Source organism: Pipistrellus hanaki (genome assembly GCF_964339955.1).
Source record: "Pipistrellus hanaki genome assembly, chromosome: 1".
Classification (NCBI taxonomy): Eukaryota; Metazoa; Chordata; class Mammalia; order Chiroptera; family Vespertilionidae; genus Pipistrellus; species Pipistrellus hanaki.
In genome coordinates this window covers 160,882,122-160,904,516 of record NC_140503.1, presented here as the reverse complement: position 1 = coordinate 160,904,516, position 22,395 = coordinate 160,882,122, and the positions used below count along the sequence as shown (strand labels likewise).

The 22,395-nt window shown below is 38.3% G+C and overlaps 1 protein-coding gene and 1 pseudogene across 5 annotated transcripts in view; one reads left to right on the top strand and one right to left on the bottom strand.

Moving 5' to 3' along the window:
* GPAT3 (glycerol-3-phosphate acyltransferase 3) overlaps positions 1-22,395 on the top strand; it is a 62,728-nt gene that overhangs the window by 21,716 nt on the left and 18,617 nt on the right. The window lies entirely within an intron of this gene.
* Positions 12,970-22,382, bottom strand: LOC311612592 (protein-tyrosine sulfotransferase 2-like; annotated as a pseudogene). The gene is made up of 2 exons: positions 22,335-22,382; positions 12,970-13,989 (listed from the first exon to the last, which is right to left on the bottom strand). The product of its transcript is annotated as a protein-tyrosine sulfotransferase 2-like (transcript).

Sequence of the window (22,395 nt, the reverse complement as noted above, 5' to 3'; positions counted from 1 at the left end):
TATGGAACAAGGGAGTTGTTAATAGAAATATATTACTTCTTAGAGCTGGTTTCTCGACCTCAGCATTACTGACATTTTGCACTGAATAATTCTTTGTCATGGGGAGCAGTCCTATGCATTGTAAGATGTTTAACAGTATTCCAGTCTCCTACCTATTAGATGACAGTAGCATACCGCTAATGTGACAACTGTTGTCTCTGCAATGCAAATGTCCCCAATGCCAAATGTCCCCTGGTTTGGGGGAGAGGGAGTAAAATCCTCCACTCTCCCTTTTGTCCTTCAGTCTTTTGTGAATCAGTTCTCTTGGAGAATAATACATTCATTGGTTGGCATCTATTTCATTAGCATAATTTATTTTAGTTTTTTAACAAATATGCCCTTGAAAGAGCGATTTCTGGTTTGGAGAAATGTGGAATGCAAGATAAGCAAGTGAATAGCAGGGTTAGTGTAGAAACCTGGATGGTGGGAGAGGAAGTGCATTCTGTAAGGCAAGGTAGAGGTGAGACAATGGCGTCTTCCTTCAAATTTTACCTCACAATCCAACAAAATATACTGTTCTGGAGGGACATTTAATTTAAAGTGGTTTAGAGACCTACATTTACCTATGTGCTCTGACTTCTGAAAGCAGATGACTTAGCATTTAATTCTGGCCAACAACCAGTAAGCAGGATGGAGTGGTTCTGGCAGGAAAGGAGAAGGTAGGTCAGATCAGGCAAATGGTCTTAAACTGTTGTGAAGTGATGGGTGGGAAGTGAATGATTTAAGCCCCAAATCACAGAAAAGAAGATTCCTCCTCTAAGAAGCCCATTAGGAAGTTTAGTTTCTATTATTTTTCAGATTGTTTTTCTTTTGTTGTGGGTAGTAACAAAGTGGATGATATGCCCAGTGCCCTATCCCTATTTTCTGTGAAATTAGTTTTTTTTTAAACATTAATATAAGCAGCTCTTTACTTTTTCTATCCCCAGCACTATCTAGCTAATGGAGATCTTGTGATTTAGGTCTTAGTCCCAAAGCCCTGAGCAGTTTAGAAGAGTACCTGAATCTCAGAATTGTTGAGGTTTGAAAAAAACTAAGTGAGAATTAAGACTCAAGGATTAGATGACAGGATGGTCAACTCAAGAATACACCCCCTAATTGTTTAGAATTCTATTTACTGTTGGGAGGATGATGATATCTTATCAGGTACCCATCAAATTAAAAATGTAGCTTGTTTTTTTAAAAAGAAATTTATATTTATTTATTTATGTATTTATTTATTTATTCATTTATTTTATTTCAGAGAGAGGATGGAAGAGGGAAAGAGAGATAGAAACATCAATGATGAGAGAATCATTGATTGGCTGCCTCTTGTACACCCCTACTGGGAATCGAGCCCTGACCAGAGAATTGAACCATCACCTCCAGGTTCATGGGTCAGCACTCAACTGCTGAGCCACATGGGCTCAACCTGCTTGTTATTTTAGAAGTTTCCCCAAACCAACCTTCCCACCAACACACCCCTCTGGCCACTCTGCTCCCTAGAGAAAATCCCAATCAAAGCTCCAAAACTTTATTTTGCTTCTACCTATAAACAAAAACCTATCAATAGTAACAGTCATCCTCACCCATTTGTTAAACACTGGCACCACCATTTTATTGATAGGGAAATTGCAGGTGAAGAAGGTGAAGGTAACTAGCTTCAGGTCATCTTGCTAGTCAAAGGCAGCCTGAAAAGGAATCCCAATTTGCTTTTTTTACTCAAAATTCCATGGCTTCCCTAGTCTCCCCCTCTCCCCTCTTTAGGACATGCCTTCCTTACAGCTCCTCTGGTCAATGCTTTATAATTCTCTCTTTGAGGGTTGAGGCCACTCTTCCAGTGTCTCTGTTGAGTGTTGGCTTTGTTGCATACTAGGAAACACATAGCATTTCAATCTCAAATCATCAACAAAATATTTGAAGAAATGAATCTAGTAAGATCATTTAGCATTATAATAAAATATACAAAAATGTCAAATCATAAGGTTAACATCTTAGTTAAAGTGATGGCTCATTTTGATGATGGAGTTAAATGGATGTTTCTGTGCTGTGTGATTTTTTGTTTAATCAAGTTGGTTAATGTCCAAATCAACAATATTAATGCAGGCTTTTGGTCAAGACATGAGTCAACAGTATATTGAATGGGGTTTTAAAATGTTACTTATTAAAATGAAACTTTGCCTGTTATCCTAAATGCCTGTTGGTTTCTCTGAAATGTTGACTGACAACTGATTACAGTGTCCACACTTTTACCCCACTTATGGTCCACAATTCCAATAATGGAATTGACCACTAATGGTTCAAAATAAGTAAATTTATAGTGGTCAATTCCATTATTAGTATTTATATATATTGGATTAAAACCTTCCCATTTTATAATCAGCATTGATTATTTTATAAGTTTCTAGGGATCTACTTGGAATAGATTTAATAAGGGAGGAGATTTGAAAAAGGAGGTAGATTTTCTTATCTGCTTTCTCAAGAATAAAAGTATATCTCCAGTACTTCTAGCTTAGTATTTTTAGTCTAGATAACTGAAAGAGACATTAATAGAAAATTACTCGGGATAAAAAAAAGGGGCACATAATTATATTATAGACGTATAAACCATATAGAAAACAGGAAACTAGAAGGAATCTTTATTTCAGTAAAGCTTTTGATTATATTCTAATCCCAAATAGCAGGGTCAATAAATCCATTCTACATGTTACCCCTTCCATGGCCCTGGCAGACATCATAGTTGATGAAGTCTTTGTCACTGAACTGATATGTGGCTTTCAAAGTTCTGCTGAACACAGTCCTGCAGATAGCTGTTCACTTCAAACTGATTTGGAGTTTGTCCTCCTTGATAAAACCTTGTCGCCACCTCTGACCTGGAAAATAGGGAGGGTTCTCATGCTTTGTACCAGAGGATCATTTACTGAAAGGAAGGGAACCTGTTGAGTCATTGGGTTTTGACATAGATTTGGGTTTATTGTTTGAGATTGTATTGATGACATTGATGTAATTGAAAGTACAGTATAGTTAATTAAATGCTTTGAAATGAGTCAGGGTTTTAAACAACCTAAGAAATAGGAATAGAATTTAAAGTAATCTTGATGGTTTTGATAAGTGAGCCATGAGAGAGAGAGAGAGAAAGAGAGAGAGAGAGAGAGAGAGAGAGAGAGAGAGAGAGAGAGAGAGAGAGAGAGAGAGAGAAGACAGTCATGATCTTTTACCCAAGGAAGATGCTCTGAAATGGGATAGAAGAGCCAGGCTTGCGTGCCAATCTCAGACAGTGTGGTGGAAGCTCTGCTCTGTACTCCCTGCACTAACTTTTCTATGTCAGGGCTTGGTTTCCCTGCTTCTCTTCCTCAAAGCTCTGTTTTCCCCGAAGCTGAGGCTGTCCAGAGAAGATCTTACATTCCCCGAAGTCCTATTCAGTTTCCTGAAGGTTCCTCAGGAACAGAACCAGTAGATCCCACATGTCTCCTGTAACTTCTGGGAGATGCCTGGTGAGCAAGGGGAAAGAATGGAATGTGGCCTGCTTTTCTGTCAGAGCCTTTGCCCTGTCTGGCCTCAGTGTTTTTCTTTGGGGTGGATCGGCCCTGCCTCTGTGCTTCTCCGGTGCCAAGTGCTGGGCAGTTGTACCTGATCCCTTCTCCTGGGAAACAAGATTGGACCCTGGAGCCGGAGGATGCCGGAACACCACAGACAAACTTGGTGGGAGGGATAATTTGACACTTTCCTTTGAATGTCTGGGAAAACGTACCCCGTGTGGAAAATAGATACTTAGAGAAAGATTTGCTCCAGGTCTTTTAAAAAAGTTGAAGTACTGAGGACAATTATGTGATACCATAATCAATAATAAAAAAAAAAGTTGAAGTACTTTGGAGACAGTGCATATGCTTAGTGAATAATACCTTTCTTCAAGTTAGAAAACAGTGGTTTCCGGCAGTGGTGTCCCCTTTGCAACTAGTGGCATTCTCTTGGTTTAAGCAGAGGGGAAGCTGATAATTAATTCCAGAGACCATCTCTCTGGCCATGTGTGATAGACAACATCTAACTGCTTGGCAGACTATGTAAAGTACTTAAAGTCATTGCATATAGTCTTCCATTTCCCCAAACACAGTAAGCTTTTTGTTTAAGCTGGATTCTGTTAGTGTATCATGCATACATGTGCCTTCCTCTTCCTGCTTCTGCAATGATGGCACAGCGGTTCTCAAGTAAATGAACATCCTCATTTTCAATGACTCATGTGTTCAAACGAAGTTTACTCGCCAGTCAGTGGGTAACCCACATGACGCCTCCGAAATGGATATCAAGTGTGTGATGCCTCAGGCATTGTGAAACTCCAGAGTGTGACAGTGTCTAGCCTCTGCTCCTGCATTCAAGACTGCCAATCAATGAAGCATTTGTGTAAGGGTATGTACGCAAAAGAGAGTACAGGCGTTTTGTAATCCACAACAAGAACTAACATCGCTCTACCCCTTATTTTCCTTTGAACAAAGGAGGGGGAGGGCATTGCCCCATAGGAGAGCCATCCATTGTGCCCTTTAGTACAAACCTGATCTAATTTTAGCAACTTAGAATTTCGTAAGTTTGATGTAACTTGGTCCTTTTTTTTTTTTTTTTTTTTTTTGTGTGTGTGTGTGTGTGTGTGTGTGTGTGTGTGTGTGCTTGTACTCTGTTAAGAGAACCCTTTCATCATATAATACATGGAATTGGTGGTTCATAGACTCGAAAAAAAAACATAAACACTAGGAAACCATGGAGTTCTGCTGATGTGAAAAATTTTGAATGGTTTTTAAGAAAAGGGGTAATATGTGGAAGAAAACAAAGCAAAAGCAGGAGGGCAGAAGTGCCTAGAAGACATTAGGGACCCAAGAACTGATTTAGGGTGGCTGGAGCCAGAATGAGGGAAGCCAAGTGGAGGTGGAAGGAGTTAAGCTTGGATATTTAGTCTGAAGTCAGATTCTAAAAGGCCTTGAATGCCATGCTAAGACATTACTTCTTAAGATGAAGGGATCTCAGAGTTTTGGGAAGACACATCTGGTAGCTTTGTGGAAGTGGGATTAGACAGACTGGAGCTGGGATAAGTGGAGTAAGGAGAGATGGTAGATAGGAAGCCATTCTGGAAGGCAATGGACCTTGAACCAGAGCAGTGGGGTTGGTGGAGAATGAAGTGAGTAGGCAGCCACTTAAAAATGTGAATCTTGGAGAAGTCAGGACAATAGATGCACATTTGGGAGTTATTCACAAAGTGTGAAAGTTCAAATGGTGGGTTTAGTGAACTTCCAGAGAGTGAAAGATATTCACCAAGGCTAGAGAAAAGACATCATAGAAAGGGGGCAAAAAGAGAGAAACCAGACAAAGATCAACCAGGAAAGAGAATAAGAGCAGAGGGAATGGAAACTAAGAAGAGAAAGTTCTAACTTTATATTTACTTTCTCCTTATTCCTCCGCCTACTGACATTCCTTTGTGTTATATTTTATCCCAAGAATAATAGATGTTGACTATCAACTCCTTTTCAGAAATAAAGCATAGACTGCCTTATCTGTAAACTGCTTTTCCAATAGACATATGACTAGAGATTATTAGGGTCTTCTAAAGCTAATCCAGAAATAAAGTATTTTGGGGTAAGATTTGAAATGTAAGGGAACCACTGGTAATGTGGAATGTGGTCATAATGCAGTTTTACCTTGTTTCATCTTTATAATTCTGAGGATATACTGAGTCATTACATTGTGATTCTGGGAGAACTAGCAAATGAATATACAAAGGAAATGTGTGTGCAAGTTTTTGTGTAAACATATTAATTTTTTAAAGAATAGTTTATTGAATTTTTTAAAGAGAGAGGAAGGATGATCGAGAGAGAGAAACATTGGCTGCTTCCTGCACGCCCCTACTGAGGTTGGAGCCCCAAACCTCCTGGTGCACAGGATGTTGCTCAACCAGTTGAGCCACACTGGACAGGACTAAAAAATATATTTATTTTTTGCCAACAAATGCATTTATTTATTGTTTTATTTTTAAAATGTTTTTATTGATTTTTAGAAAGAAAGGAAAAGAGAGGGATAGAGAGATAGAAACATCGGTGAGAGAGAAGCATCATTGGCTGCCTCCTGCATGTCCCCCCATTGGGGATTGAGCCCTAAACCTGGGAATATGCCCTGACCAGGAATCAAACCACTGACCTCGTGGTTCATGGGTTGCTATTCAACCACTGAGCCATACTAGCTGGAGTAAGTAATGCATTTAAATGATTCAACAGTTATAGCAATTTAAAAACAGGCATTACTCTACCTGGTTTGGCTCATTGAACAGAGAGCATTGGCCTGCAGACTGAAGAGTCCTGGGTTAGATTCTGGTCAAGGGCACATAACCAGGTTTCAGGCTCGATCCCCAGTGTGGGGTGTTCAGGAGGCAACTGATCAATGATTCTCTCTCATCATTGATGTTTCTATTTCTTTCTCCCTTTCCCTCTGAAATCAATCAAATATATATATATATATATAGATAGATAGATAGATATATAGATATATAGATATATAGATATATAGATATATAGATATATATAGATATATATAGATATATATAGAAACATATGCTTTGAGCTCTACCTGGTGAGGCTCAGTAGTTGGAATGTTGGCCCTCGCACTGAAGGGTCTTGGGTTTGATTCCCAGTCAAGGGCATGTACCTGGGTTGTGGGTTGGCTTCCCACTCCTGGTTGGGGCATATGGGGGAGGCAACCAGTCTCTCTCTCCCCCCACCACCCTTCTTTCCCCCTCCCTTCCACTCTCTGAAAAAGCAATGAAAAGAATGTTCTCAGGTAAGGATTAAAAAAAACCCCACACACCCTAAACCGCCCCCCCCCCAAAAAAAAAGGCTTTGATAAGTGTAGTTTCCATCCCTGTTACTGTCTACCTCTACATCATGCTAGTTTCTTTCTTTCTTTCTTTCTTTCTTTCTTTCTTTCTTTCTTTCTTTCTTTCTTTCTTTCTTTCTCTTTCTTTCTTTCTTTCTTTCTTTCTTTCTTTCTTTCTTTCTTTTAAATATATTTTATTGATTTTTTACAGAGAGGAAAGGAGAGGAATAGAGAGTTAGAAACATGAGAGAGAATCATCGACCAGCTGCTTCCTGCACACCCGCTACCGGGGATGTGCCTGCAATCAATGTACATGCCCTTGACCAGAATCGAACCTGGGACCTTCCAATCTGCTTTATCCACTGAGCCAAACCGGATTCGGCCATGCTAGTTTCTTATAGATCTTCCTAGTGTTTCTTTATTACAAACATGCTATTATGATGCAAATGTTTTTTATTTTCTAGACTTTCTAACATCAGAGATGATGTATACTAAATATTATTCTAAGCCTTGTGTTTTTCACTTATATCTTATTGTCCTTTCCAAATTATTACTTAAAAAGTTTCTTCATTTTTAACAGCTAATCAGCAATTCCATTATATGAATGTGAATGGTTATTTTTACCTGTAGATCTTGACCTTTTGCTATTAAAAAAAAAGCTGCAATATATATACCTGTAACATGAACCTGGGGTTGCTCTGTCAAAAGACCATTTGTAACTTTGATTGATATTGCCAAATTGCCCTTCATGGATGGATGTACTATTTGCACTTCCATTAGGAGTGTATGTAAGTTCCCACAGCTTCACCAAAGGTGTAAATATATATCAAACTTTTGGATTTGTGCCAGACTGAGGTGAAAAGTTGAAACTCAGTTTAGTCTTAATTTGTGTTTCTCTTAAAAGAAGTGGGATTTTGTCACATTTCATGTTTAAGTGCCGTTTGTATTCCCCCCCGGAATGGAATTATCTACTTATGTCTTTTGACCATTTTTTTCTATATTAAATTAGCTTTTGTTTGTACTGAGATACAAATACTTTTTTTTTTTCAATTTGTGATTATATTTTTCCTTTTGTTTACCATATTTGTTATTATGCAGATAACTTTCATTTTTTATGTTGTTAAATCAGACAATACAGTATTTTCTTTTTATAGCTTTTGGGTTTGAATTTTTTTAGTATCAAGAGTTCTCCTTTGGCCAAGTTTTAAGAGAATTCTCCAATGTTTTCTTTGTTTACTTTTATGGTTTTATTTTATTTTGGTGTATATATCGAGCTATCCAGTTACCGTAACACTCTATTAAAATGTCCATCTCCACCACCCTTATTTGTGATGCATCTTTAATAACCTCCTGAATCCCAGTATATGTTTGAATCTATTTCTGAACTTTCTATCCTGTTCTGTGTATTTACTTGTCTTCTCATGCACTGGTTTCTTATTTTAATTATTGATGTTTTAATACATTGTTTTCATATCTGGTAGGGATAGTTGTTCTTGCTGCTTTTCCTTTGCAGACTATTCCTGTTTATTCTTGCTTGATTATTTTTCTATGTGACCTTCAGTTTGTTTATGATCTTGAGGAAATAGAACTATTTATTTTTAATTAGAGTTGTATTAAATTTATAAATTTATTAAGGAAGGTTTGACATCACCTATGTTGAGTCTTCCTCTCCAAGGACATTCTATCTTTTTGTTTGTTTAAGCATTCTTTCTTATTCTGCAGAGATGTCTCAGAGTTTTTCTTATACAGTTTTTGTACATTTCCTCTTAAGGTTATATTTCTGGTTGTTATTATAAATGAGTGTCTTCTTCCATCATCTTATCTAACTGATGGTTGTTCATATATTGGAAAGTATTTGATTTGGTAAGGTAGAAGGATATACAAGTAAGAATTCTCATACTGTATGAAGATTTTCAGATAGGCTTAGCTCTTTTTTTTTTCAGGTACACAATTATTTTATTTCACATCATGATAGTGACTACTTCTGATTCAACTTTGTCTGCATTTTATTTATTTTTTAGTTAGTACTGCATTCCTCTCACTTATCTAATTGTGTTGGCTGCTACAGTGTTGAGTGACTGGTGCTAGTTGTTGTTCCTGTTGGGTACAGACTGTAGTGCCTTCAGTATCTTCCCAATAAGCATCAAGTTTGCTTTGCTCTAGCTCTCCATCTTATGTTAAATAATTGTTGATTCTTGTTTTGTTATTTTAAACTAAGAATGAATATTGAATTTTTTATGCATTTTCAGCATCTTGGGTGGTGAATATATATTTTCCTTTTAGGGATATTATGACAAATAGCTTAATATTTGAGTTATCTTTGCATTTATGGACTAAACATTGCCTCATCAAAATATGGTGCTGGAAACCATCTGCCAAAATTGGAGTTAGGATTTTTCCAGTTGATCCTTTTACTTGCAATTAGCCTATTACCTAGTTACCTACTTTCCTCCCTCCTTCCATTCCTTTCTTTCTTCTCAGATTTAAAGATTTGGTAGAATTCCTTATAAAACGGCCTCAATTTGGTGCTTATTGGGAGTAGGTAAAATTCTTGTTTACTCCCTACAGCATTATTTCATTTGTGCAAACATATCTTTTTAGAGCATTCATCTCTTGGTGTCAGTATTGGTAAAGTTATTTTAGTAGAAGGTGATTTCCCCAAATTTTTATTAAATTTATTTGTGTAGAACTTTGTGCAAACTTATTTCTTATAAATTTTATAATTTCCTATTTATGTTATTTCTTTTTTGTAAATTTTTACTATATGTGGGCTTTCTTCCCACCCTTATTTTTTCTTAATTGAATTAAATAATCTCTTAGTATCCCTTTCTAGGAACCCCCTAAGATATCAAAATCCTCAGATGTTTAAGTCCCTTACATAAAATGGTGTAATATTTGCATATCCTCCTATATACTTTAAATCATTTCTAAATTACTTATAATACTGAATACAATGTAAATGAAATGTAAGTAGTAGTTGTATTGCTTAGGGAATAATGGCAAGGAAAAAGTCTGGACATGTTCAGTACAAGAACCATTTTAGGACTAACTACATAATACACGTCAACGCAATGTAATATTCCCAACCTCTTTCCCCCCAAAATGTTTTTGATCTGAGGTTGGTGAAATCTGTAGATGAGGAACCCACTGATATGGAGGGTTAGCTGTTGTGGGGTAGATAGGTGTTTGAAGTAAACTTTATCCCTTTTCTTGTAAAAAAAAAAAAAGAAAGTTGAGTGTAACCCTTAAAATGTGCCAACTGGGGAAACGTTGCTGGTGGGGTAGGGAGCAGGAGTAGTTTCGTAACTCCAGTGCTTCTTTAGAAACTAGGCAGATGATTGAGTAGCTCTTAGGGAACCCAGGAGAAATGCTAAGTCAGCATTTACTTTGAGCACATTTTGTATGACAGGTCATGATCATCGTGCTGATTTCGTAGCCTTTTCTTTTTATGGGTCTGTTATACAGTATATAAAAATCTAGTTTTCTGAAGCAGTTTTTGCCACTACAGGGACACTCACGAAACGTTTATGTAGTGAGTTTTAAAATTCTGCTTTGTATTCACATTTTTTTTTGTTTGTTTTCATCCTCTCCAATTCCTCTACTTCCAAGAATAGAAAAACTTCAAACTTTAAAACAATAAATACTCGACTTAACCATCAGCAACCCCTCTTACTTGTACATTGCTAATTTGGCCATCAAATAGATAGAGTGTTATTAATAATCGGTGAAATTAAGCAGAAAGGCGTTAATGGTGTCTGTGAACTCCCAGTGTTCTAATACTTATTGGTAATAACTTGGTTCTCTCATCCTAAGTATGTAGAGGTGGGGTTTTCTTGGCTCTTGTGCAGTGTGACTACATGCTTCTTCATGGGCCGCATGTCTCATTAGTGTGTTCAATTGCCACTCAAGGGTGTTTTTTAACATTTAAGTGAGGGAAAGTCACCAAAAGGGCACTCTTTCTTGCTAGCACCCATGCATGAGTGAAGGGAAAGACCTTAAGCCCCTTGAAGTAAATCCTTTCACAGCAGCGTCCTTCAGTCTAGTTGCTGATTGGCTGTTTGTCCTAAGGAGTGGAGAAGGCACTAGGGGTAAACAAGTCTTGACTTCCTGCCAGCTGAGCCCAGGGAGCAGCCTGTCTATCTCCGTGGGGCAAATCCAGGTTTTGTGGGAGCCTGAAGCTTATACAGTTTGGAGGCCCTCTTTAAGTAAAAGAATAATAATAAAAAAAGAATAAACAAAATTGGTGTGGGATTTTGGGAGAAGCTATTCGGTTGAGGAGGACAAAAAGGACAAAAAAATTATAATTTCCTAGAAACCATATTACAATAGCTTTGTGGTCAGTGTTTCTTTAGCTCAGACTCCTTGAACTCAAACCTAGAGCCATGGTGAGGATGTACCCTGTTTCCCCGAAAATAAGACAGTGTCTTATATTAATTTTTGCTCCCAAAGATGCACTAGATCTTATTTTCAGGGGATGTCTTATTTTTCCATGAAGAAGAATACGGTACACATTTATTGTTAAATGAAAATAAAGGAAATTTATTACCTGTATACGATACGGTAGTACGGTAGTTGTCAACACAAACCAGACAAACTGTGAATCCTACAGTATCAAGAATTGACTCATTTATTCAATGACAATCATGTCATCATCTCTGGAACATCATCATAACAATCCAATTCCTGAATTTCCTGGTGAATTTCTTGTGACTCCATTTCTTTCAGAATCAGTGGACCAAATCTCTCATGTTTAGCAATAGCACTGTCTTTAAATGAGTACTTCTTGTCAAGGTAGCCTGCTCGCAGTGCATTTGCAATGCAACTGTCAGTGATTTTCTCCCATGAATTCTTCACCCAAGTCACAACTTCTTGCAGTTTAGGTTTCACAAAGTTTATGGTAAATTAATTTTCATTCTGAGACAGAGCCTGGGGGGCCTTATTTTTGGGGGAATGCCTTATATTTCACTCAGAAGGAAACCTGTAAGTAGGTCTTATTTTCGGAGGATGTTTTATTTTCGGGGAAACACGGTAGTAGGGTTCCTCAGCTGTTGGGTCCAAAAGAGATAGAGGCAATTTTCTACAAACCTTGGCTGATATAAGGCCAGCTTAATGAAGATGAATTAATGGTGTTAGAATATATCTGAACAGCAATAACAACAAAGCATCAAGGTGATTATCCTTTCTAAACCTTGACTAACCTGCAGATGCATGGAGAAGCTGCGTATGCCTTGGAGAGGATTTGAAAAGTAAGATCCTGAAGGGACATCTGTGTGCTAAGGTTATAGAGTCATAATTGGACAGAACAGCCTCCTTGGACAACTCAAATTAGGCTGAAATACAGAACTGGGGGAGCAGTAAGTGAACCACTGCCCAGGGGCTGTTTTTTTGTTGGGCTTATCATGAAGAGTCCCAGAAATCAGATGTGTTCCAGGCTGTAAAAGATTCCTGTCCCACATTATGTGAAGTGGCATTAGTCAGAGAGAGAAAGACAGGTATTATATGATCTGATCATATGTGGAATCTAAAAAATGCTGAGCTCATAGAGACAGAGAACAGATTGGTGGTTGCCAGAGGCAGGGGTGGGAAAATAGGTGAAAGTGATCAAAAGGTACAAACTTCCAGTCAGAAGGTTTAATAAATCCTGGGATGTAATGGACAGCATGGTGATTACAGTTAACATTTGTTTTGTATATTTAGAAGTTGCTGAATGAGTAGATCTTAAAAGTTCTTTTTAAAGAAAAATATTTCTTTATTGATTTCAGAGAGGAAGGGAGAGGGAGAGAGAAATAGAAATATCAATGATGAGACAGAATCATTGATAGGCTGCCTCCTGCATACCCCCTACTGGGAATCAAGCCCACAACCCTGGCATGTGCCCTTAGGCCGGAATCAAACCCAGGACCCTTCAGTCTGCAGGCTGGCGCTCTATCCACTGAGCCAAGCCAGCTAGGGCTAGAAGTTCCTAACGTAAGAAAATATTGTAACTATGTGAGGTGATGGATGTTAACTAAACTTACTGTGGTAATCATTGGGTAATACAATATAATGTATAGCCAATCATGTTGTACACCTAAAACTAATATAGTGTTATATGGCTGTTATATCTCAATAAAACTGAAAAAAAAGAGATTCCTGCCCCAGTTTAAATATATATAGAAAGTGACTTGAGGTCCTCCAGGAGTCACTCCAGGCGATGCCGAGGAAGTCCAGTATGAGCTTGAGGGAGTGCAGGGGGTGCAGCGCCAGCTGCTCCTTGTACACTGACAGGCACTTGTCCCTGCCCAACTCCATGCACCATGTGTACATCACCTCCATGGCCTTGCTCCACTTGGTGAGGCAGTCGAGGTAGCTGCTGAGGTTGAAGCCCGCGATGGCGACCTTGTGAGTGATAACGGATGCAAGGAGGCGCTACCGTCCAGCACCATTGGCAGGAACTCGGAGTTGGGGAGGAGGCTCGACAAGTAGACAGAGGACTTGAGTGTGAAGGGGTCCTTGTTGCAGAGCATGCCGGCCGGCTGGCCGTGCTGGGCGATCGCCTCCAGGATGAAGGCCTGCGTGGCAGCGTCCAGCACCTCTTCTGTCATGCCTGCCTCGTCCAGCCGCACCTTCTCCTGGAGAGGCCTGGACCAGGCCTGGTGCGTGGCCAGCACGCCGGGGATGATGCTGGTCTCCTCCTCGCAGGAGCGCACCTCGGGGTGGGCGTCCAGCATGGTGCGCATCAGCATGGTGCCGCTGTGCTGCTGCCGCCCACGAAGATGAGTGGCACGGCCTTGCCCTAGCGGTACTCCACGTGGTCCGTGCCCACCATCACCAGTTCTTCCTGCTTGGGCCAGTGGCTCCGCGGGCCCTTCAACACTGCCCTGCACGCCAGAACCTGTTGCCTCAGGCCAGGACCAGGGACAGGGTCAGGGTGCAGCCTGCTGCCAGCAGCGCCCTCCGCACAAATGGGCACACGCTGGGCCTGCAGTACCGGGCCTGCTTTAGTGACAGGTCAGCCAGAGGCCAGCCGGGCTCACATCGGGCAGAGGCACAACCAGTGAGCCACTGCTGGGTCAGCTGACCAGGCCCCGGGAGAGCCCGGTTATAACTTCTTGTCTGATTTCTGTCACGATCAGCTAGCCTTTTCTATCTTTGAAATTCACACAAATGGACTCATACAATATGTGCTCTTCTGTATTTGTTTCCTCACTCAGTATGTTTGTGAGATTTCTCTGTTGTTGAATAGATCAATAGACTTAAAGCACTTGCTCTGGAGTACTCCTTTTACAGATACATCTTAATTTGTCTATCCATTATTACATTGATTGACAGTTGAGCTATTTTCAGTTTTTAGGTATTATGAGTAAAGCTGCTGCGACCATTGTCGAACAGGTTCTTGTGAACCTATTTACTTGCTTTCTTGGGGTACATCCCATGAAGTGGAATTGCCAGGTCATAGGCTAAGCAAGTGCATGTTTAACTTTATTAGACACTGCGAAATGGTATTCCAAATTGGTGACATGCTCTCAGAGCAATGCATGTGAGTTCCATCCAGTCTCTCTATAGCCTCTTCAACACTTGGGTGTTTTTGGGCCTTTTTATTTTATTAATTTATTTATTTAAAATATTTTAAATCGCCCGAAACCAGTTTGGTTCAGTGGATAGAGCGTTGGCCTGTGGACTGAAAGGTCCCGGGTTCGATTCCGGTCCAGGGCATGTACCTTTGTTGCGGGCACATCCCCAGTAGGAGGTGTGCAGGAGGCAGCTGATCGATGTCTCTCTCTCTCATCGATGTTTCTAAGTCTCTATCCCTCTCTCTTCTTCTCTGTAAAAAATTAATAAAATATATTTTAAAAAATATTTTAAAATTGATTTTTAGAGAAAGAGAGAGAAAAAAAGAAAACACATCATTGTGAAAGAGAAACATCATTGGCTGCTTCATGCATGTTCCCTACTGGGGTAAAGATTGAAACTTGGGCTTGTGCACATATGGGGAATCCAACCTGCAACCTTTTGGTGCATGGGACCACACACACTGGCCAGGGGCCACTCACATTGGCCACACACATTGGCCAGGACTGCATAAAGACCTTTTGACCTTTAATTACATCTAAGTGTTTACTTAAATATGGGTCTTGTCTCTCTGGAGTTTGGCATGGAATGTTTCTATTCTTTAATCTCAGCAGCACTGGTCTACCTCCTGCCCAACCCCTAACCACATAACGTTCATCTTTTCAACTACTTTACCTTTCTCTTTTTTCATCAGGCCAATCACATTTATGAATCAGAAAGGAAATTAGGGCCTGGGAGGGAAGTATGTAGCTTGGCTTCCTTGCCCAGGACCAGACCCCCTCAGTAGAGCTCCTCATGCCAGAAAAAGGACCTCACTGCCAAATAGGAGGTTCTGGGACAGGTGAACTCTTCCCTGACCAATTGCTTAATAATTGGGTAGAGGTATGTAAACTTTCTTTTTTTAAGAAGAGGAAATAGTAAATCATTGAAATAGGATACACAAATAGTGTCTACTTCAATTCTTTTTTTAAAAATCTTTTTTTAAAATATATTTTATTGATTTTTTACAGAGAGGAAAGGAGAGGGATAGAGAGCTAGAAACATCGATGAGAGAAAATTATCGACCAGCTGCCTCTTGCACACCCCCCACTGGGGATGTGCCCGCAACCAATGTACATGCCCTTGACCGGAATCGAACCTGAGACCCTTCAGTCTGCAGACCGACGCTCTATCCACTGAGCCAAAAACAGTTTTGGCTACTTCAATTCTTTTTAAAAAAATTGTAGCAAGACCACTTAATATGAGATCTACCTTCTTAACAAATTTTTAAGTACTGCAGTATAGTGGGCAGTGTTATATAGCAGATCTCAGTAAGTCTTTTTGAAAAATTGAAGCATAACATAGATAGGCAAGAATGTAAAATTATAAATGTACAGCTGGATGAATTTCACAAGGTACTCATGTACCTCTCATCGAGATCAAGAAATAGAATAGATCAATACCCCAGAAAGTTTCCCCAGTGCTTTCTTTAAATCACTGCAGGATGAGGAAGTATATATTTGTTCCAAATTAGATTTAATTTAAATATTCGTTATTGAAACAGTGATAGAGGAGATTTCTGGTTCATGGTATGACTACTATGTAATTTCCTATGTTTTGGGGTTAGTTAGGCATATGAGTAGATGGACTTCTAGCTTCAAAAAGATGAAGTCAAATAATTTCCATGAGAGAGTGTGTTTTGAACTCTGAGCCTCTGACTTTTGGAATATGGCCTATTGGTAAGTTAAGGGTCAACTTCTTTTTTCCCCCCCATTTTTAAATTAAATTATTATCTGTGTACATATTTTAACATTACCACCCCCCCATACATACCCTCCCTCCCCAGAGTTTTGTGTTCATTGGTTGTACTTATATGCATGTATACAAGTCCTTCGGTTGATCTCTTATCTCCCCTTTATATAAACCTATCATATACCCTTCAGGTCTGACCCTCCCCCTCCCCCCACTTGCTAACCTAGAAAGCATGAATAACTGGAGGTTGGAAAACTAGCATGATTTATAAATGGGCAGTTATTCTAAGAGTACACTCAGCTAATTTAGAGTTAATTATACTTGATTTTAACTTCGGCCTCCATCTCTTCTAAAAGGCCTTTCATAGCTGGTATTATTTATGTACCAGTGACTTGCTAAAGGCACAGGGACACAGGGCAGCTTGTGCAATTAATCTCTTGCATTACATAGAGGTAGTTGTTCTAATTTTATGTCCATCGAAGCATGGACTTCTGCCAAAGCATTTGGTATAAGGACAAAGTTCAAATGTTTATAGCTTTACTTTTTTAAAGCTGACTGTGTAACAAAAAGAAATATTTCCTAGAATCAGGATTTTACCAATTTAAGAACTATGGATTGTTCTGGGTTAATTGAATCAGGGTTAATTTCTTAATAATAATTGAGTTTCCTGCCCTAGCTGATTTGGCTCAGTGGATAGAGCGTGGGCCTGTGGACTAAAGGGTCCTGGGTACAATTCCAGTCAAGGGCACATGCCTAGGTTATGGGCTCGATCCCCAATAGTGGGTATTCGGGAGGCAGCTGATCAATGATTCTCTCCCATTATTAATGTTTCTCTCTCCCTCTCCTTTCCTCTCTGAAATCAATAGAAATATAAAAATTATATAGACATAAATACATATCAGATTTAATTATCAGACAAAATTTTGATATTGGCTTTTACTATCATTTAGGAAACTCAATTATTATTTTTCTAAAATGTATTTTTATTGATTTCAGAGAGGAAGGGAAAGGGGAAGAGAGATAGAAACATCAACAATGAGAGAGAATCATTGATTGGTTGCCTCCTGTATGCCCCCACCAGGGATGGAGACCAAAACCTGGGCATGCATACTGACTGGGAATTGAGCTGTGACCTCCTGGTTCATAGGTCAACTCTCAACCACTGGCTGGGGCTATGCCTATATTTTGAAGACTATCAGTTCACTTCTGAATATTTCTTGGTGCCAAAAGAAATACTTCCTCTCTTTCTAACCTTTTTTTGATGCCTAATACATGGTGAGTGCCCACTCTATGTTGATTGAATCGAATACTTTTTTTTTTCTATCAGAATTTTACTTAGCATGAATTGAATCAGTCATTCTGACTCTCAATAGTCAATATATATCAGGAAGGAGATAAAATATATTCAGTAGTACTTCTTTTAAAATCTATTTTTATAATTTTCAGATATTTGTGTGCCTTATTAGAGAATTCCTGCCCTAACTGGTTTGGCTGAATGGATAGATCATTGGCCTGGATTTGATTCTGGTCAAGGGCATGTACCTTGGTTGCAGGCTGGATTCCCAGTGGAGGTTGTGCAGGAGGCAGCTGATCAATGTTTCTCTCACATCAATGTTTTTAATTCTCTATCTCTCTTCCTTCTCCTCTGTAAAACTTAATAAAATATATTAAAAACCACCACCACCACCAACAACAAATACTCCTAAGCTGGTACATGCTCTCTTACAGTAGAGATCTTCATTTAGGAACAACTGTCAGTTCCATGTAACTTTTTTTTTTTTTTTTGCAATAATACGTGTATCTAACACTTAATTTAATAAATAGAAATAGTTAAATTCTCCTGTGTATCCCTCCCTGATTTAATTACTTCATCAACCTCTAAAACTACTACTCTATTTTTGGTATTTATTATTTTTATGCATATTGTCATATTTCCCCTATACATGTGTGTATCCTTAAACAAAACATAATATTTATTGTTTTGCATTATTCAAATTCTATAAAAGTGCTCCCTTTCATATATCATCCTGAGTTGTTTGTTCATTCTGATGTTTACAAATTATCTAAATTGGTAACTGTTCTAGTTCATTTCTTTTAATTCCTATGTAGCATGCAATGTATGTATCCATCTTTAATATGAGCTGCACTTATTTATTTGATTGAGATATAATTGACATATTACATGTTAGTTTCAGGTGTATAACAATAATTCAATATTTGTACCTATTGCTGAATGTCCATCTATCTAATGGACCTTTGGCTTGATTCTCGATTTTGCTGTTGCAAATAATGTAGCAAAATGTTCTTACAGATGTCTACTTGTGCACAGTTTTGCAAGAATCTCTCCAGAGTATAAGGGGGGGAAATGTTCCTTAAGGTGGAATCATCAATAGATTTTAATTACCACTGAGAGGAAGTTTGAGGAGTAGGCTATTTCTATAGTCTCAAAGTATCTTCCTTTTATTGACAGTTATTGATAATAAGTATATACTTATTAATAAAAAAGAGAAAAACAGATAACTTTACAATGGAAAAACTTGGTAAGCACCAATTACCTTAAACCAAGTGATCAAAAGTTAAACATCTCCATGATGGGACTAACTATAAAATGCTTCCCATGTACTGCAGTGAGAAGAATGTAACATGGCTTGCATAGTGTTTTTGCCAAAAGTGTACACAGCTGTATCTAATCATGAAGAGACACTAGATCAGTGTTTCCCAACCTTCTATCATGATGAGAATCACCTGGTGGAGTTGTTAAAACACAGATTCCTGAATCCCAACTAAGAAGTGCTAAACTAGAATTTTTGGGAACATATAGGTAAAATTGTATACTTAACTAGTGCTCTAAGACAGATTTTATATACAGAGTACTAAGTTAGGTATGCAATTATACCTATATGTTCCCAAAAATTCTAGTTTAGCACTTCTTAGTTGGGATTCAGGAATCTGTGTTTTAACAACTCCACCAGGTGATTCTCATCATGAGAGAAGTTTGGGAAACACTGCACTAGATCAACCCAAGTTAAGAGGAATTCTACAAAATGTGGCTTGTACTCTTAAAAATGTCAATACCTTTGAAAAACAAGGAAAGGCTGATGAACCTTTTCACATTAAAGGAGATTGAGGAGACATGACCTGTAAATATAATGTATGGTCCTGAATTGAATCCTGGATCAGCAATTAAAACAGTCCTATGAGTGATATTACTGGGATAATTGTAAAAACTTGAATAAGGGCTATAGCACAGATACTACTACAATAGCATTGCAGTAATGTTAATTACTGACATTTTCCTGATTTCGATAAGTATTCTGTGGTTAAACAAGTGAAACTCCGTGTCCAAAGGAAATCTGTGCTGAACTGCGGTGGAATGCCTGCGATTCACTCTCAAATGGTTCAGGAAAAAGTGTTTTTTATACTTACAGAGATAGAACAATAAGGCTAATGTGTCAAAATGTTAGCAATTAGAAATGCTGGGTAAAGTGAACTATTTTTGCAACTTTTCTGATATTTGAAATTATTAAACAAAAATCTTCCTGGGAGTGTAATTGCTGGGTTTTAGGCTATGAATATCTTTAAATTTACCAGATGGTGCTAAGTCATTTCTCAGTGTGGTTGTACTAATTACATTCCCATTGATATTATTCAATTTAAATTTTTAAAAAAAATCAATCCTTATGGGCATGGAATTGTGGTTTTAGTTTGCAGTTCTCTAATCATAATGAATTTGAACATCTTTGAAGTGTTTAGTCATTAAAGCTTACTCTTTTTGTGATTTACTTGCCATATTCTTAGCTAAAATTTTTACTGGGTTCTTTGACTTTTCCTTTTTAATTTTTTTTGTATGTCTTAACATATTTTGGAAATCAATCCATTGCCAATTAGATGCATTGCAGTTACCCACATACTTTTGAAAGAGGCTTAATGAAAATATAAAATTGAGTTATATTTTATTTGAGTTACACAGATTAAAGTAGGTCAGGGGACAGAGAAAATATTGTACATCATGGCTAGGGACTAGGGACCTGGCTTCGGATCTCTCCTGGCTCAGCTAAATAATATGAGCCACCTTGAACTTGCCTTCTTATCTCTAGCCCCTCTGGAAAAGGTTATTTTTAGAAGGGCTGTCCACTGTCTCTAGTGTGTTTCATCCAAGGATTTGCTGAATAACCTGTTCTTTCTTCGTCCTCTAGACTTAAAAAAAATTTCAATATATTGCTAAATATTGAAACTCTTGCACTGCTAAATTTGTGCCAATAGTTGGAATTGAGTAACCTGGTTTGTACTGCAGTGCCTAAGAGTAAGAGGGCAGTTCAGTAGTGACACTATCTTGGGACACTCTCTGATACTAATTTTCAGAGATGGTGGAGAAAGGTTAAGTCACTTAAGAGTTGACTGCTGAAAAAGATAGTCTAGTAATCATCAAGAACTTGGTTTATTATGCTCATTCTTAAGACGAAGAATTACATGTGGGCAAAAAAACAAACAAAGCAAAACCACTCCATAAACTCAAAAGTAAAGTCACAAAACTTTAACCATGTGAGGAAACTAGAGCTCCCCCCACCCCCATTTTATAGAGGAGGACACCAAATTAGGTGATTTATCTATCAATCACAGTCATAGAGCTGGTTGCTGTCCTAAACAGCACTTGACTTTGGATGTCAGGTCTTCATTACTTTTTACTCTAGTGCATTATGCTGCTGTTCCTTCAAAAAACCCAATACATTACAGCTCCCACTACATACAAGTTCTCCAGAGGATAGGTAATATAGTACTCGTCACTTTCCTCATTGATTTCCTAGGGAACTGGAAAGTGAGAAAAATCAAAGGAGGTCTTTTTCAGGGAATTTAACACTTTAATCTTCACTCCTCCTCCTCCCCCCCCCCCCCCAAAAAAAAAAAGACTTTTCTGATGTAGGAAATACATTTCTTTCTTTGTGACACACTTCAGAGAGACAGATAGATAGTTATGTCACTGTGTACATAGCTACTCTTTATTCTTCAAAGACGTCCCCTTCAATTTTTCTTTTTTAGTAGTTAGAACTGAATAGTAGTAGTCATTTTTCAATTCACAAATTTCTGCTACTAGATAAACCTTTGAATTATTTTCCTTATGGAAAGTGCAATCTATACATATAAAAGGCTAATATGCAAAGTGTTCCCTCGAGAGTTGGACTGGGAGACCGGGAGTTCGATCACTTGCTATGACATGCACTGACCACCAGGAGGTGGTGCAGAATGAGGGAAGACTCCAGCCAGCAGCTGGCAGCTGGGGAAGGGAGGCCTTCGTTGGCAGCTGGAAGGCCCCGATTGGCCCTGATTGCTGGCCAGGCTTAGGGATCCTACCCATGCACGAATTTCATGCACAAGGCCTCTAGTAACAGTATAAAGAGGAAAACTCCAATCTTATTGTCCAAAGATAACTACTTAATGTCCTTCTTAACATTTTTTCAGTGTATATATGTTTTGTAGAGATCTAGCCTTTTTTTCACTTAATGTTAGCATATTTATTAATGGATGCATTCTAGCTCATCGTCTGGATCGATTATAATGGAAAATGCTCTGGCCTACCATTCTGATTATATTTTATGATAGATTCTTAGAATTGGAATTATTGAATTATCAGCAAAACTATTTTTTTAGTCTCTTCTTGTCAAACAGATTTTGACAAAGTTGCTACCAGTTCCATTCTCAATACAAATTGAGTATGAGAGTACCTATATTATTTTGATCTTTGAAATTTATCACTAAAAATGTTGCTGATTTAATAATATAAATAGGCCAGTCTAAGTCACCTTTCTTTGATTACTATAAGTTTTTACATATTTATTAACTATGTTGTTTCTGTAAATTCAGTTCATGAACTTTGCTTACTTTTCTGTAGCAACCTGTGCTTTTCTTATAAAATACTTTTCACATACTAAAAACATCAACCGTTGCCTTTAAATACCTTTTACCATTTTGCTTTGATTTTTGCTTCATGGTTTTTTTTTATCCGGGGAGAACAGAAGTCTTTATTTTTATAGTCTTGATCTATACATGGGGCGAGTTTGCTTCTGTGAGTTCTTTCACGAATGGTGTGAGGGGAGGAAATGCAAGCAAGAAAGCTATTGAGGACCAAGATTCCTCTTTGTAAATTGAAATCCTTGGGTAGAGGCCATTTCATGTAGACTCGGTGATTTCACCTCTTCTCCCACTGCAGTTGCTTGTCTTGTATATATGAAATCTGCCATATTATCTGTTAAA